General features: G+C 43.2%; 1 protein-coding gene across 1 annotated transcript in view; it reads right to left on the reverse strand.

Annotated features, from left to right (window-relative positions):
- Nucleotides 1–8027, reverse strand: part of RASGRP3 (RAS guanyl releasing protein 3) — a 106754-nt gene extending 98727 nt beyond the window's left edge. Inside the window, exon 1 of the mRNA XM_015566324.1 lies at nt 7766–8027. The gene's annotated coding sequence lies outside the window, so the exon portion shown is untranslated. The remainder of the gene's footprint in view (nt 1–7765) is intronic.
- Nucleotides 8028–14644: the final 6617 nt, after the last annotated feature.

Here is a 14644-nt window from a genome sequence, read left to right on the forward strand (position 1 = left end):
GTGTGTGTGTGAGAGAGAATTGCTGAAGATTTCTTCCTTTGTACTAGTTTTTATGTATTGGTAAGAGCACAATGTCTATATTGCTTCCTGGAAGTTAATTTTAGTCTGTGTAATGTAATCTATTTCTGTGCCTACATTCACTTGAAAATGGCATAAAATAAACTTTCTTATAGCCATAGAGTCCCGATCTCAAAATTGGGAGCCTTTTAGAACTTCTATCATTCTTATTCTCAATGGAGGAATCCATAGTTTTGCACCTAAATAAGCAGCTGTGTTGTTCTAAGTGGAAACTCAAAAACTGCCAATCCTTTGCTTGCTTTTCAATTATTCAGTTCAGGTTGATGTCCACGAGAGTGGCCGCTGAATGTATCCTAACGGAGAGGACTGTGAGTCCTGAACGGACAGGAAAATCTCACAGCCTGAGCCTCAATGCCGGTTATGTAACAGGCAGCACTATAGCTCCTCTGTTTAGATTTGAACCATCCAACACAATATCCACGGAGCATCTGGAGCTATTGAGCGCATGAAATGGGGCTTGTGTGAACTGAGATATGTCGTAATCATAAAACACACACTGGATTTCAGGAGACTTGCTGCAGGAGAAATAATGCAAAATATCTCAATGCTCTCTTATACTGATTACATGTTAAAATGACAATGCTTCAGATACAGTTGGCTAAATAAATTCTATTCTTAAAATTAATTTTACCTCTTCTTTTTATTTTTTTAATGTGACCGCTGGAATATATAAAATGACATATGGTGACTCACATATGTGGCTCTCATTATATCTCTATTGGCCAGCCCTGGTCTGGAGGCTTCCACAATAAATAGCATGACCAGTGAGTGGTTCTTAGGATTGGAAGTCAGAGCTGCTGCAGAATTGTACTCCAAATCAGGCTCATGAGAGGAGAGTGTGACTTCAAATAAAGGTTGAAGTAGCCCCTGTCTGGCTAGTTCTCCCCTCCAGAGGAGTGTAGTAGTCCCCGACAGGACAGTTCAATGTCTTGGACACAAGTCAGAGGGAAATGTTGCCTATTGCATGTAATGCAGGCCTCACTTCGCTCTTTCCTAGTTGATAACACAGCCCTCATCTCCATCTCAGCATGGACACTGGAGTGAATCACGGATCCGCTTCTTTTGAGTTTTTGTTGTTTGTTCCCGCCTCCGCTGCTGCTAAAACGAAGACTAGGAATCATTTTGCAGGAAATAGAAACAGGAATTTTTCGAAAGTTTAATGAAAAAATCAAACTTTGAAGATTACGAATGGCCAAAAGGTGGCTTGTGATTATTAGAGGAGCATTATTACTGGGCACGAGCATGGGGAGTTCATATTAACCCTGAATATTAACGTATCTCAAAAATTCAGTACCAGATCCCCAATGTGGGCTTACCAGGTTACTGAATTAAAAACATATTGGGGGGCGGGGGGGCATGGCTGCCAGCAAAGAACTGTGTAACTGCTGGCGGAAACAACCGTGATCGCAGGCGCAGGCTGAGAACAAACAATGCCATCTTTGTAACGCGCCGGGACCGCTGCAGGCGACGGGCCCCATGGCATTTTCCAGCCCGATATTTCCTGACCATCTTTTCTACCCATAATTGTTTTCTGCCATTCATTTCCTCCAATTGTCAATTATTACTAAAACAATTATGAAAAAGAAAAAAGAGTGTGTGCCTTTGTTTCCTGTCGCCGATGAATACAGTGAAGTCATAGGCCAGGCGAGCGCATCATCATTTTTTCCATTACCATGAATTATGCTGTCACAAACAGGATACCGCTCTCTACCAGGGCAAGGAGGCCGTGCAGGGGGCTGACTGAGCAGAAACGAGATTGTCAGCCATGACAGCAAGAGGCTAGAGCACTGGGACTCAGCTCTCCGAGTTTAAAAAGCAAACTGGTTTTTGTTCCTGACAACGAAAGTAGGACAAGCTTATCCTGGAGACAGAGTAAAAAATAAAAATCATCATTACCCCACTGACCAGAGATTCCTATTGTTAACATTTCATTGTATGAGTTTTTGCTCTTAACTCTTTTTCATCTGTACATATATAATTTTTAAGACAATGAGATCACACCATGGCTATGTCTTGCCTTCTCTTTTTCACTTAACATTTATCAGCAACAGTTTCCAATGCCACTAACTATTTTAATATAATTTAATGGCCACATAAAATTCCATATCGTGAAATATTACTTAACAATTTCCCTATTTTGTATATTTGTCCAAAATTTGTTACAAATAGAGAAACAGTCTTTTGCATGCATTTTTGTTTCAACCTATGAATATTCCCTTAGGACACATTCTTAAATGATATCCATTAATGACAAAAACATACATGATGTGTTTTTCAGTATTTAGAACAAAAGGTCTAGGACATTTTCCTAACAATAAAGACACATGTGTGAATTAAAGGTTTAAAAGCCAAACTTGATAGATGTACCTTCCTAACAAGATAAAGACGTGAAATACTTTTCCTAGAAAATGTTCCATGTGCACTTGAAAAGAATGTATACTGTATTCTGCTGCTTTGGGGTGAAATGCTCTAAACGTATTTCCATTAAATCCATCTGGTCTAGTATGTCATTTAAGGCCACTGTTTCCTTGTTGATTTTCTGTCTGGAAGATCTATCCATTGACATCAATGAGGTGTTAGAATCCCCTACTGTGTCCATAGTACTGTCAATCTCTCCCTTTATGTCTAGCAAAATTTGCTTTATATATGTAGGTGCTCCTAGGTTGGGTGCATAGATGCCTACAAGGGTTATAGCCTCTTGCTGGATTGCTCCCTTCATCATTATTCAGTGTCCTTCTTTGTCTCTTACTATATAGCCTTTGTTTTAAAGTATATTTTGTCATAAATAAGTATTGCTTTTCTAGCTTAAAATTTTCATTTGCATGAAATATCTTTTTCCATCTCTTATAGGCTGTGTGTGTCTTTTGTGCTGTGGTAGGTCTCTTGTAGACAGCATATACCAGTATATGGGTCTTATTTTCTCATCCATTCAGCTACCCTGCATGTCTTTTGATTGGAGCATTTACATTTAAAGCAGTTATGGATAGGTATATATTTATTGCCATTTTATTCTTTTTATCACCCAAGCAAGGTACTCTAGGAATGTCCCTCCCATGGGTTATGTGAGCCTTCCTATTATAGTTGAGTCTAGATTGTTGTTGGCCCCTCTGTAAATGGGGTCAACCTTTAGGCTGCCTGCCTATGGGGAATGGCCCCGGCCATCATGTACCAGCTACTGTGTGGATGCTGACCACACAAAGCAAATTTTGCCTGAGCAGGGGCAATGTGCGGCTTCTGGAGCTCCGTGGGTCCTGCTCTGATGTGGTCTGGAGTCTGCCACTGGGTATGTAGATTCTGCGGCCCCTTAGGAGGGTCTCCAGTGCAGGTCAAGGCCAGATGCTGCCTTTGGGTCTCAAGGAGGTGTCCGGGTGAGGCCAGCCCTGTTCACACATCCCCCTTCCTACTAGTCTCCAGGTGGCTTTTTCTATAAATCCTTGCTTATAAGACTTCTCTTCAGTTGGTTATTCAGGTTGATCGTTCTATATTTTAGCTGTAATTCAAGTTTGTTCCTGGGAGGAGGTGAGGGTACCTTCCACCTACTCCATGGCCATCTTGGATCTCAACAAGTAAAATACTTTTAAAGACTACAATGTTCAAGATAAACCTCAAACTGACTTGTGCAAGATGTCCTTTGGGTCAGCCACCTGTTAAGGGTGTACGTAACTCCACGAAGTCTTTCACCAGAATCTCCCAGCACAAATAGGCTCCAAACCATTTGAGAGCCCACAGATGATTCTGCAGTGATTCAGTGATTTCTTGCTTTCCTAAGGGACTTGGGGCTGGCTGTTCAGTCCCTGGGCTGGGCTGAGCATCGTGACCTCATACTACCACTAGAGGGCAGCCTGGGACAGAGAGAGAAGAGTTTAACACTTCTTGGTCATGTTTTCTTTCCAGCATGATCTTTATTTCACCAGAGAATGAGGAGAAATTGAAAATGAGGCACTGAAGGGAAAAACAATCTAGGTAATAAATAAATAAGAGAATCTCTGTATTTAAAGTATTCCCTTTTCCTCCGAGAGATTCGCCAAAAGGTGCAGAATTCTGAGGGCTGCCACAGTTAGGCACTGAAGACCAGGCATCCTGTTAAGAACTGGGTTACTGCATGAACAGTTGGCGCGCTTAGATCTTTGCAGGAGAAAGTGAATCCAGAGCTGATCCTCGACGCTCCCTGTGGGAGTTAGCAGGGACAGGAGCTTTGACCTCATACACACCTGGGCTCCATTTTCTGTCTGTCTCTCCCTCGCTAGGTAATCATGGACGGACCAGTTACAGAGCCTCCCTGATCCTCTGTTTTCTCGTCTATACAGTGTGGCTAGCAAGGAAACCTGCTCAGAGGTGACAGTGAGCGTCACATCATAGAATGGCTACTAAGGGCTTGGCACTCAGTAAATGTTCAGTCAACGTCGGCCACTGTCATTATTTCTGGTCCTCCACTCCCTCCTAGGCTGTTTCCCATTTCCATCTGTGCACTTACTATTTCTACCTAATTATCCCATCATCGCCTCACACTTCACATGTGTGGAACCTCATCTTTCTTACTAACTCCCTGGCCTGCTGCCGTCCCTTTGATTGGCTATTCCTTCTAATGGACATAAAACATACCATCCTCTCTAGCACTTCCTCTCCTTCGAGAACCATATTCAATTAGTTTACAAAACAAGTCGATTTGCTCTCTCATGTGTCTCCATCTGGTTTCTTTCTCTCTGCTGCCACCAGTGCCCAGGCCTTGGAGGCCTGCTCTCTTTGCCCCCAGGTTCTGCCTCAAATGGGCAGATCTATTGATGTCATTTCCCTTTTCCCAGTGGCTCCCCAGTGTCTTTGAATTAGATTCTAAACTGCTTGGTCTGGCATTACAGTCCCATCACAGTCTGACCCCAACCGCCTCCAGATGCTTCTCTCTTCCTCCACACGCTCACTGCCTCTGCTCCTGTTGAGCTGGGTTGACGCACCGTCCCCTGGAATGGTTGCCAGGCTCAGGAAATAAAAACAGACACCCAATTGAATGTGAACCAGATAAACAACAAATAATATTTTGTGTAAGTATGTCCCATGCAATGGACTTCATACACACCTGTGCAATAGGGGCAGACTTTTACTAAAAAAAAAAGTACTTGTTGTTTATCTGAAAAAAAAAATCACATCTAAATGGGAATTCTGTATTTCACCTGGCAACCCAAGTACAGTCCTCTCTCTGCCCATGCACACAGCTCCATTCTTGTCTTGGATGCTCTTATGTCTTGCAGTATCCATCAGATCTCCTCCTGCCCTTCCAGGCCCAGCTCAACCTCAGACCTCCATAAAGCCTGCCTGGATGGAGCCTTTCTTATCTGGTACTCCTTCTCTACCTCATTCATTGGGTTCCATTTGTGTCCTCTGTAATTCTCTTTCTCCAAGTAAACGTTAAGTTTCTCACAGGCAGAGATTGTATTATAAGTAGGAGGATTTAATAAACATGGTTTGGTTGTATGGTCCTGTTTCTGACCTGTACTATAGAATGTGAAAGGCTGAGAGCATAGTAGAAAAACTTGCAGAGGCCACTAATCTGGATTTAAGGTGCTTCCAGGCACGAAAATCAATATGCGACTCCCTCTCCCCACACAGCAACAGGCCGGGCAGGTATGGCTGCCTGACCTAGGCATGTTTCTCCTTACACCCCACTCCAACACACCAGACAAATTGTGGATTCGTTTGCTAACATCTCAGTTTCTCACCACTTCACACTATCCTCCTCACACTTATATATTTAAATGTGAGGGCCAGGGTGGCTATACTGTGTAATCTGTAACCTGTAAACACATAGTGATGACAGCAGTAATGCTGGAATCCAGGAAATACATTTCTATTTAATTGATAAAGAAGCTAAAAAACATTGGGCAGTTTTCTCCCAAATGACCAAACTCTAATAACGTCAAATATTCTTAAGAGTTTCAAACTACATCAAGAAATCTGTGAAACTATTAAGTAATTCCCAAGAAGTCTATTTAAATAATGGGCATTTCATGAATATACTTATAAGTAGCTATGGACATCCAGAAACCAATAACCGACAATAACATTTCTAAAAGTGAAAAAAAATATAATCTTAGAATAAAACGTATAACATAATTTTATCTACTTACATCTTCAATAGTGTTTAAAACATTTTTATTCTCGTAATGTACACACACAAATGTGTCCAGCGAGAAAGTTGCTTTGAAACGGTGAGCGGAAGGACTTCAGTGCTAACAGGGTCACTGTAGGCAAGGACTCTATCACTAGACCCACACAGAGCGACAATTAATTCGGTTACCTTGGATTTCACTTTGTGGAAATAAAGAAAATGAATTCAGCATTGACTTTGCAGCACCAGAGTGTCCTGGAAATAAATGCTAAGACTTTGTTCTATTTGACTCTTCAGATTCATTGTATTTGTCTAGATTAATTTTATTTCCCTCTGTTTTTCACAACCTAAGTTCAACTAAAAAATATTGCCCTTTCTATTCAAGAATATTATACTTCGCCACAGTTTCCATGGGATGAATTATAATTTTCTAATCAGAAAAAAAAATAACCCTGACGGTCTCCCAGGAGAGGGAACAGCCAATGAAATCCACAGACCAAGCCGTGGCCTCCTCTCCAGTTGCAATCTGGCTGGCTCAGCTTTCCCGGCCTCCAGCTTTGCTATCTTCTTGCGACAGATTCTAAACATACCAACCAACCTCACACTGGGAAAAGCCAAACACCAGCAACCTACTTCCTTCTGCTCTTCCTTTCCTATCGACCACCAGAACCTGATCCCGTTGTTCGACACTGAGGTAAGATCAATCCAGTCCTGCGGGGCACACACGCGGGTGCTCTCAGCAGTGGATGCAAATCCGGTGCATCATTTAAACAAACGCACTTGTCTGATGTCAAGGAATGTTGAAAGAATGTGGAATGTCCCTTAGGAGCTTTTCAAGTTTTTGCGGGCGATGTCAACTGTTCTTGGATTTCATCCGTTCCCTTGTGACCTTCTCACTTCCAAACCCAGCGGCGTTTTTCAGGTCCCTCAGAAAACATATGCCGAATGAATGTTTTGAAATAATAACTTAAAGGGCAGTAATTATCTATCATGAACAAATTCTATCACTGGACCTGCTCAGTGCTGTGTTTTGTGCTTCTAGAAGATTCACCTTTGTCTGGAAATGATGTCCAGGAGACAGAAGCTTTGTACTTAAAAACAGACAAACTTGGCCTTTGCTTAATTTTACACACAATTTAAATTTTGGTTAAAATGACTTTGCTAACATTGACCATGTATGCCTGACAGCCCAGTACTGATCAAAGAAATGGTGCATGGATTATTAATCAGTATTTCAAAAAAGATAGAAAAGTGGGCAAATATCCAGAAATTATTTTTCAAAAGACCTTTAATGAAATTACTTATACTGCTCAATATCACCCTAGTAATAATGAAATGAAGGAAACCTGAGTGCAGATAGTTATCTTAAGGAAACAACCACTTTAAAAAACATGTATTATTATTATGAACAATGGCAGATTTCATAACTGAGGCTGATACCTACATTGTTTCAGAGATACAAGCAAAGCTCCGTGAAAAGTTGCATCAGGATCTGCCCTCAGGCCATATACACAGCCCGGAGCTACTATCCAGGTTCATGACATGCATGTAGACACAGCCACGGGCAGCCTTAAAAACGACACTTACCTCACCTCCCCGACGCGGGATCATTTCAAGTTCATCTCTATTGAATCGCCTCTTGCTCTCCACTTCACCACCCTTAGCAATTCTCTCCCACGTGTCTGAACTCCTAGGGATTCCTGTTCTCTCTTCTAAAATGCTGTCATTATCTCCGTTGCCCAAATCCAGTTCAAAAACGGGGAGAGGGGGGAAAAATCCAATTTGCAAGCTGTTTACGCCTAACAACGAACAAGGACAGAAGCTGCTAAGCTTTGAGCTCAATGAATTAAAGGTTGTTTGGCTAAATGGCAGGCACACTTCCTCCTATTCTTTCTGAACTTCGTTTTCCTGCCTCCAGAGGAGCTTGTTCCTTTCCTGGGCTATAAATAGACTGGTCGCAAGAGTAGGGAGGAAAGAAGAAGGCAGGAAACGCATCTGATTTCAAAAAGCAGTGTTAGGTGCATATGTGTGTGTGTGTGTGTGTTTCAAGTGAATACCCATAAACAAGCTAAGGGAAATTCAGCTTTGGCATGTGCACCATTCTCAAAATTTTCTTTAATTTCTTCGAGGCTTGGTATCCCTATAAATTGTCATTTACCATAAGCAAAGCTTGGGCTTGGAGATATGTCATTGTTCCATGTAAATTACCATGAACAAGCCTATATCTAATCGTTCTTCCCCCAGAACAATGTCATATACATTGAATTTCCTCGGGGAAAATTAGGGAGAGGGTGGACAACTGGCGATACCCTATTTGTTTCTTTTCCTCCAAGAGGAGGTGAAGGACTTTGAGGCAAAGTCCAACATGAGGAAGAAGTCATCAGGTGAACAAGAAAACCAGACCTTTTGCTTAAAAGAAAATTATGAGCTTGAATTTATAAACGGGTCATTCATCTGCGCTAAAAGATTGTCCACAGTCTTGTTACTCAACATTAACTTCTCATAATCGCAACACACATGGAAATAAAAACTAGATGTCATTTCTCACATTTCAGGCTGGCAGGTTAGCAGTTTGGATATTGTCTGATACTGTTGAAGTGGAGAGATATAAGCATTTACATAGTAGGGAATGGAAGTGTAAACTGGCATTAGCTATTTGGAGGTCAATTCTTCTCTCAAAACATTAAGTACACATACTCTAACAAGAGGCTTTAACATGGCTGATTCCGCGAAGGGGCAGGGGTGCAGATCTGGGATGGAGGCATAGCTTAGGGTGTGATACGCAGACTTTGTGCTCTTTTAATTTTTATACTGTGTGTGCTTTAAAACGTTAATTTTCAAGACAGAATTTTTTAAAAAATGTTATTACTTCATATGGTTCTATTAAAGACCTATTTATGACATGGCTACGGGTCATCCTACACTTAGTGCTTATCAACAAGCTGCTCTGTACATTGGGTAATATTTTGAGAAGCAATAGCTAGAGAATTTCTTGGATGGAGGGGCTGCTCTAAGTGATGTTCGCCCACCAGCAGCGTGTTGATCAGACTCTCTGGTGAGGGGCCCAGCAGTGTGGACTTTAACTCCAGGTGATTCTGTTGCTCACTAAGTTACAAGAAGCACTGGTCTATGGAATTGTTTGGTTTAGTCTGTATTTATATCCCACCTTCTAAAAAGGATTTGGGACCACTGATTTTTTTTAAAATGTGAGAATAAGGAAAAGTTTTGAGTGCTTTTTAGGCTGGGGACTCCTACTGAGGCAGCCAGGAGAGTTTTTACACATACGTGGAGAAGACACATTCATTTCACAATGACTTTGGAGAAGCAACCCGGGGCAAGGCAAAGAGCAGAGCAGTGGACAGACACACGGAACAGATTTAAGGGCGAGACAAAGGAGCCCTCACTTTGGGGTAGTCATGATATAAGTGGATAAATTCGAAGCCAACTTTACCAATATATGTATATTTGAAAATGACAAGTTGCCTGAAATAAGGCTAACTCAAGCCAAACATGAAGAAATTAAATTAAAAGTCTCTAGAGGAAAACATACTGTCCCGCTCCCTATTCTTTCTCAGTAATTTGTTTTCTGACCAGCCATTTCTTGTCCATCTGTAGCCGTCGTGCAAAGCCCTGTGTATTGGAAACAATGAGCTCAGCCAGAGCTGGGGAGGGACAAGCGAGACTCTCTACATCCCAGGCACAGATGGGGAGGAAAACATTTCTGAGAGAGAGAGACAGAGAGGCACAGGGAGAGAAGTGAGTGACCTCCTTGCACCAGCAGAAGGGAAAAGGGAAGTCTGTGACTGTCAGGATGTAACAGCTGCAGAGACTGAGGGGTTGAAAGGTATATGAGTTGACAGTGGCTGGCAATGGGGTAACATGTCTCTGGGAGCAAACCATGCTCTCGTGTGAGAAGAATGAACACGTCTAAGAAACTCCAAGAGCATTGACCAGGCTTTCATTGTTCTCTGGAAACATTCCTTCTCTTTTGTGGGGACATATTTCACTCCTCAAAAAGGACAGCTTCACAAGCTCCCTCTATAGCCCATGGGTAGAAACGAAGCACTAAAGCATCTATGAAAACAGAAAGGCTCCGCACTCTTAATCTAAAACTAATGACAGACTTGCTCAAAAGGCACTAAGGGAAAAGGTCAAAGGCTATGTGAGGAAAGGTGCTATGCGGCTTTCTTTAACTATTTTGCTTCTGTAGCTGGAGGAAAATAGATTTTTAAAATTGCAGCTGCCTACAAAGAATTGAAATGTACATATACAATATAGAGGAGATCCAAGCAAAAGTCCTCAAAAAACACACAAAAAAAGGCTATATGTTAATGCTTAAAAGAGCTGAATGCACTGTAGGTATCTGAACAGTGTATGCCTTGTAGGTATCTATCTATATAAAACCCTAATATGCAAATAGACCAAACTGCAGACCAACCGAACCAAACAACTGGTCGCTATGATGTGCACTGACCACCAGCCGGCATATGAGGAACATGGCAGGCGTCGTCTGTGGTAGGAAGGTGGAGCAGGTGAGTCGGGGCGCCAGACCAAGGCAGGTCACGGGTCGCCGTCATCCGGGCAAGCCTCTGGTGGGTACTGAAAATTCTTCGCTCCCACGTGCACAGTCCCATCCAGCGCTCACACCTGCTGCAGGTGCCAGAGCTGCTGCTTGCACCCACTGCCAGCTCCCAGCACAAGCCCTGATCACTTGGTGCCATCAGAGGGTTCGAGCAGCGGCTGCCGGCCCCGATTGCCCCTGAGGGCTTCTCCCCCTCTCCCTGCTCCTGAGGGGGGTTTGGGGCAGCAGCCACTGCTTGCACCCACTGACAGCACTGGCCCCACTTCCACCCGCTACTGGTGCCAGCCCCAATCGTTCCTGCTGTGCACCATCAGAGGGTGAGAGCGAGGCCAGCACCGTCAGCGCATGGGAGCGGTGGCAGCAGGAGTGGGCTGGCCAACAGGGAACCGGGGGTGGGGGTGCCCCTGTGCCCACCGCAACCTCTCGGCCTACAGTTCCTTTCAAGGTGCATGAATTCGTGCACTGGGCCCCTAGTTTTTAAAGCTACTTTATCTTTGTTCACAAAGTGTGGAAGGTCTAGGTGATAATCTAGACCTTGGTAAAGTTTAGTTGGAAAATCTAGCCAGACTGCCTTCATTGTATTTGACTTTGGTCTCTATTGGCATTCTGTCACTTTGCCACGCACCTAAAATAAAACAGCACGAGTTTCCTGCAATGGGGAGAAAAAGAATCTTGCGACTCTCCCATAATAAATGCCCAGAGCTTTTTCAGTTTTGTCAAGTCTTAAATCTTGCGTCATAGTAATTAAAGGACATTTTAATTGGTGTTGTGGTAAAAGTTTTGTCTATTAATTTTGAAGCATGAGCACCCTCATTTTGCTGTTTCTGCCAGTTGTGTGTTCCTTTTGGAAAGCCTCTGGACTCCACCGTAAGGTGGGCTGTGAAGCTAATCACTGTTGGAGGCAGGAGGAAGTAAATCCATCATTGGGAGGAAAATCTTCAGAAAAGAAAACAGATCATTGCAGGGACGGTGCATGGCACACGACTGAAGGCAGACGGAGGCTACCAGGGGCTCTAAGAGTACTGGTGCCAACATTACCTTATTTTTGCACAACATTTAGACAGAAGGAGGGAAGGCAGCATGGGAAAGAGCGTGGCAGTGAAACTGATTTACCCATCACAGAGTAAATTTTTGCTTTGGCGGCCACTCTGTTCTAATAAAGGCCAAGTGGTAGGTTGCTGCTGATTTAATAGTCCATACAGTTTTCTTGCTTAAAGCAACAAAGAGATTAGTCCGAATTCACATAACCCCCTGAACCATATAATTATGCAATTCATGAAAACAGTTTAAACTGAGTTTACATTGATATTGTCAAGGTGAACACAATCACAAGCTTTAGAACTCTAACATAAATTACTGGGTGCAATTCACCTCAATTAAGTCCAACAAGGTAAAATGATTGAGTCTTCTGGTCATATTCCCTATGACCAGGAGACTCTTTCTTTCCCTTGCTGGCAAGCTGCCGTGTTGTGAGCCACCACTGGAGAGGGCACGTAGGTGGCAATGAGCCGAGGGTAGCCTCCTTCTAACAGCCACCAAGAAACTGAGGCCCTCAATTCAACAGCATGCAAGGAGCTGGATGCTACCGACAACCACGTGAGCTGGCAAGCAGCTCCTTCCCCAGTCGAGCTTCAGATGAAACAAAAGCCCCAGCCGATATCTTGCATCTTCCCAACCCAGATGCTAGAAGCTTTCAAGATGATCCCAGCTTCAACCAACACCTGACAACAGTCTCCTCAAAGACCCTAACCCAGAATGCCCAGGCAAGCAGCTTCCTACTTCCTGATCCACTGAAACCACGAGAAACAACACATGCTTGTTGCTATTTTAAGCTGCTAATTTCCAAGGTGACCCATTAAGCAACATTCAGTAGCCAGCTCAGAGCCTGAGAATAATTGAAACTGTTTAAGAAAGTCCAAGAGATTCTTGTAGTCATCTTCAAATTTCTCTGAAGAAAGGAGTAGTGCTGACTACAAGATTCTGCAGCAACAGAAGCTAGTGTCATCTCTGATCCTAAGACGGCTAGTCCATCCTCACCATGCTTAAATGAGCCAGGCAGACTCCTGCATGGAGAGCACTACAGACATTCTTCTGTATTTCAGGTTTGGTTCCGGACTACCGCAATAAAGTGAGTCATACACTTCTGGGTGGTAGAGGGTCCTGTCTTCAATTTGTAAAAAATGCCACTTCTGTGAAGCACCATAAAGCCAAGCACAATGAAACGAGGCCTGCCGTCTGTTACTGTTACGCGGAGTGATGGTATCCGGAAGGGTAAGTAATAATGACAATTTGCTCCCATTTGCCAGGGCAAGCGCAGAGCCTCTGAGAACTAAAGTCTGGAAGTGGCCTGCATCACTTCCACTCACAGCTGATGGTCAGGCTAATTATGTGGCCTTCACTGTTACTGGGGGCCTAGAAAGTGTAGGAAAGCACTTGGATATCCAGTGAGCAGCAAATGTCAACACTCCAGAGGCAATCCCAGATCTTTCTGACTATAAAATGGGTGTTCTGTCCATTAGACCCTAATTTCTTTTGGGTCTAGCTAGCCTTTATGTCTAGCCAGCTACTTTTATTTATTTTTTATTTTTTTAGTCATTTATTTTTTTACTATGTATAGTCCAGTCAGTGGCCAGAAGGAAACACAGGACAATGGTATAATGATTAGGAAAGTGATTTTTATAGGGATAGCCAGCTACTTTTAATTTCATTGTTTTAAAACACCAGTTGTTAAAGATTTCCCTTACAGAAGATGTAGAAAACAACCCATTGGTGACAGTAGGTTAGAGATTAAGAGCCCTGGCCTGCTAAGAACACAGACTCCCTGAGTTCGTACCCTGGCTCTTTTTACTTTCTGTGTGCTCTTGGGTGAGTTACTCAACCTCTCTGTGTCTCAGTATGGTCCATATGTTAAAGGGAATAACAATGATATTAATAATAGGATCTACATAACAGAGTTGATAAGATTAAGTGAGTTCATTGCAATAAAGCATGAGGACAATGCTTACTACGGTAAATGCTCACTAAATCTTATAATAATTATGACCCAACCACGTAGCTTTTCACTGAGAACACTGTTTCTCAGCTGCAAAGTGTAACTTCAGCCAGAAATTTTGGAAGCATGTGCACTGGGTCACAAGGCAACCACTTGGCAGGGGATGACATCGTAAACCTCAAACCAACTTGGAAAAATAACTCAAAGATCATGCTCAGTTGTAAGTGGCCGAGCAGGGTGGTCTTTATTGGCAAAAGCCTGCACGTGTGCACGTATTTGTGCGCAAAACCCAAAATGTAAAGCAGCAAGCTGTTTGGTAAGCCGCACGTGAAATTCAGCTTTGAGAGTCCTTATTCATGTAACCTGTACAGAATATAGTTAGACCCGGTCTTGTGTATTCATGAATCAAGAAGTAAAACTTAGAAACATCTCAAGAAGCAGCTAGGGGCTGGCCAATATCGCAACATGTGGGAAACAGTGACCAATATCATACCCAGTTGCATTCATGACTGTAGGTGATAACAAGAAGGAAAATACAATATGCTCCACAATGGAAAGAGCCTAATCGATTTTTAACCCAGTATTTATTTATTGATTTACGTTACCCTTACTATATCACTGCAGGGCAAAAGCTTGTAAGGAAACGCACCCAAGTGTCAGCGGTGGTAACATTAGAGGTGGATCGACGCTGGTGTCATCCCTCTTACCCACCCTGCAGTGGGTGACGCGGTCCACCACCCACCCCACCTACAGTGGCCGCCACCCACCCACCCTGCAGTGGGTGATCAGTGGCCGTCACCCACCCACCCTGCCGTGGGTGATCAGTGGCCGTCACCCACCGCCCTCTCTCTGCGGAGTGATCCCATCAGTAAATGAGAGAATTGCCAACCAC

Source organism: Myotis davidii, unplaced genomic scaffold, assembly GCF_000327345.1.
Source record: "Myotis davidii unplaced genomic scaffold, ASM32734v1 scaffold238, whole genome shotgun sequence".
In the NCBI taxonomy this organism is placed as follows: domain Eukaryota; kingdom Metazoa; phylum Chordata; class Mammalia; order Chiroptera; family Vespertilionidae; genus Myotis; species Myotis davidii.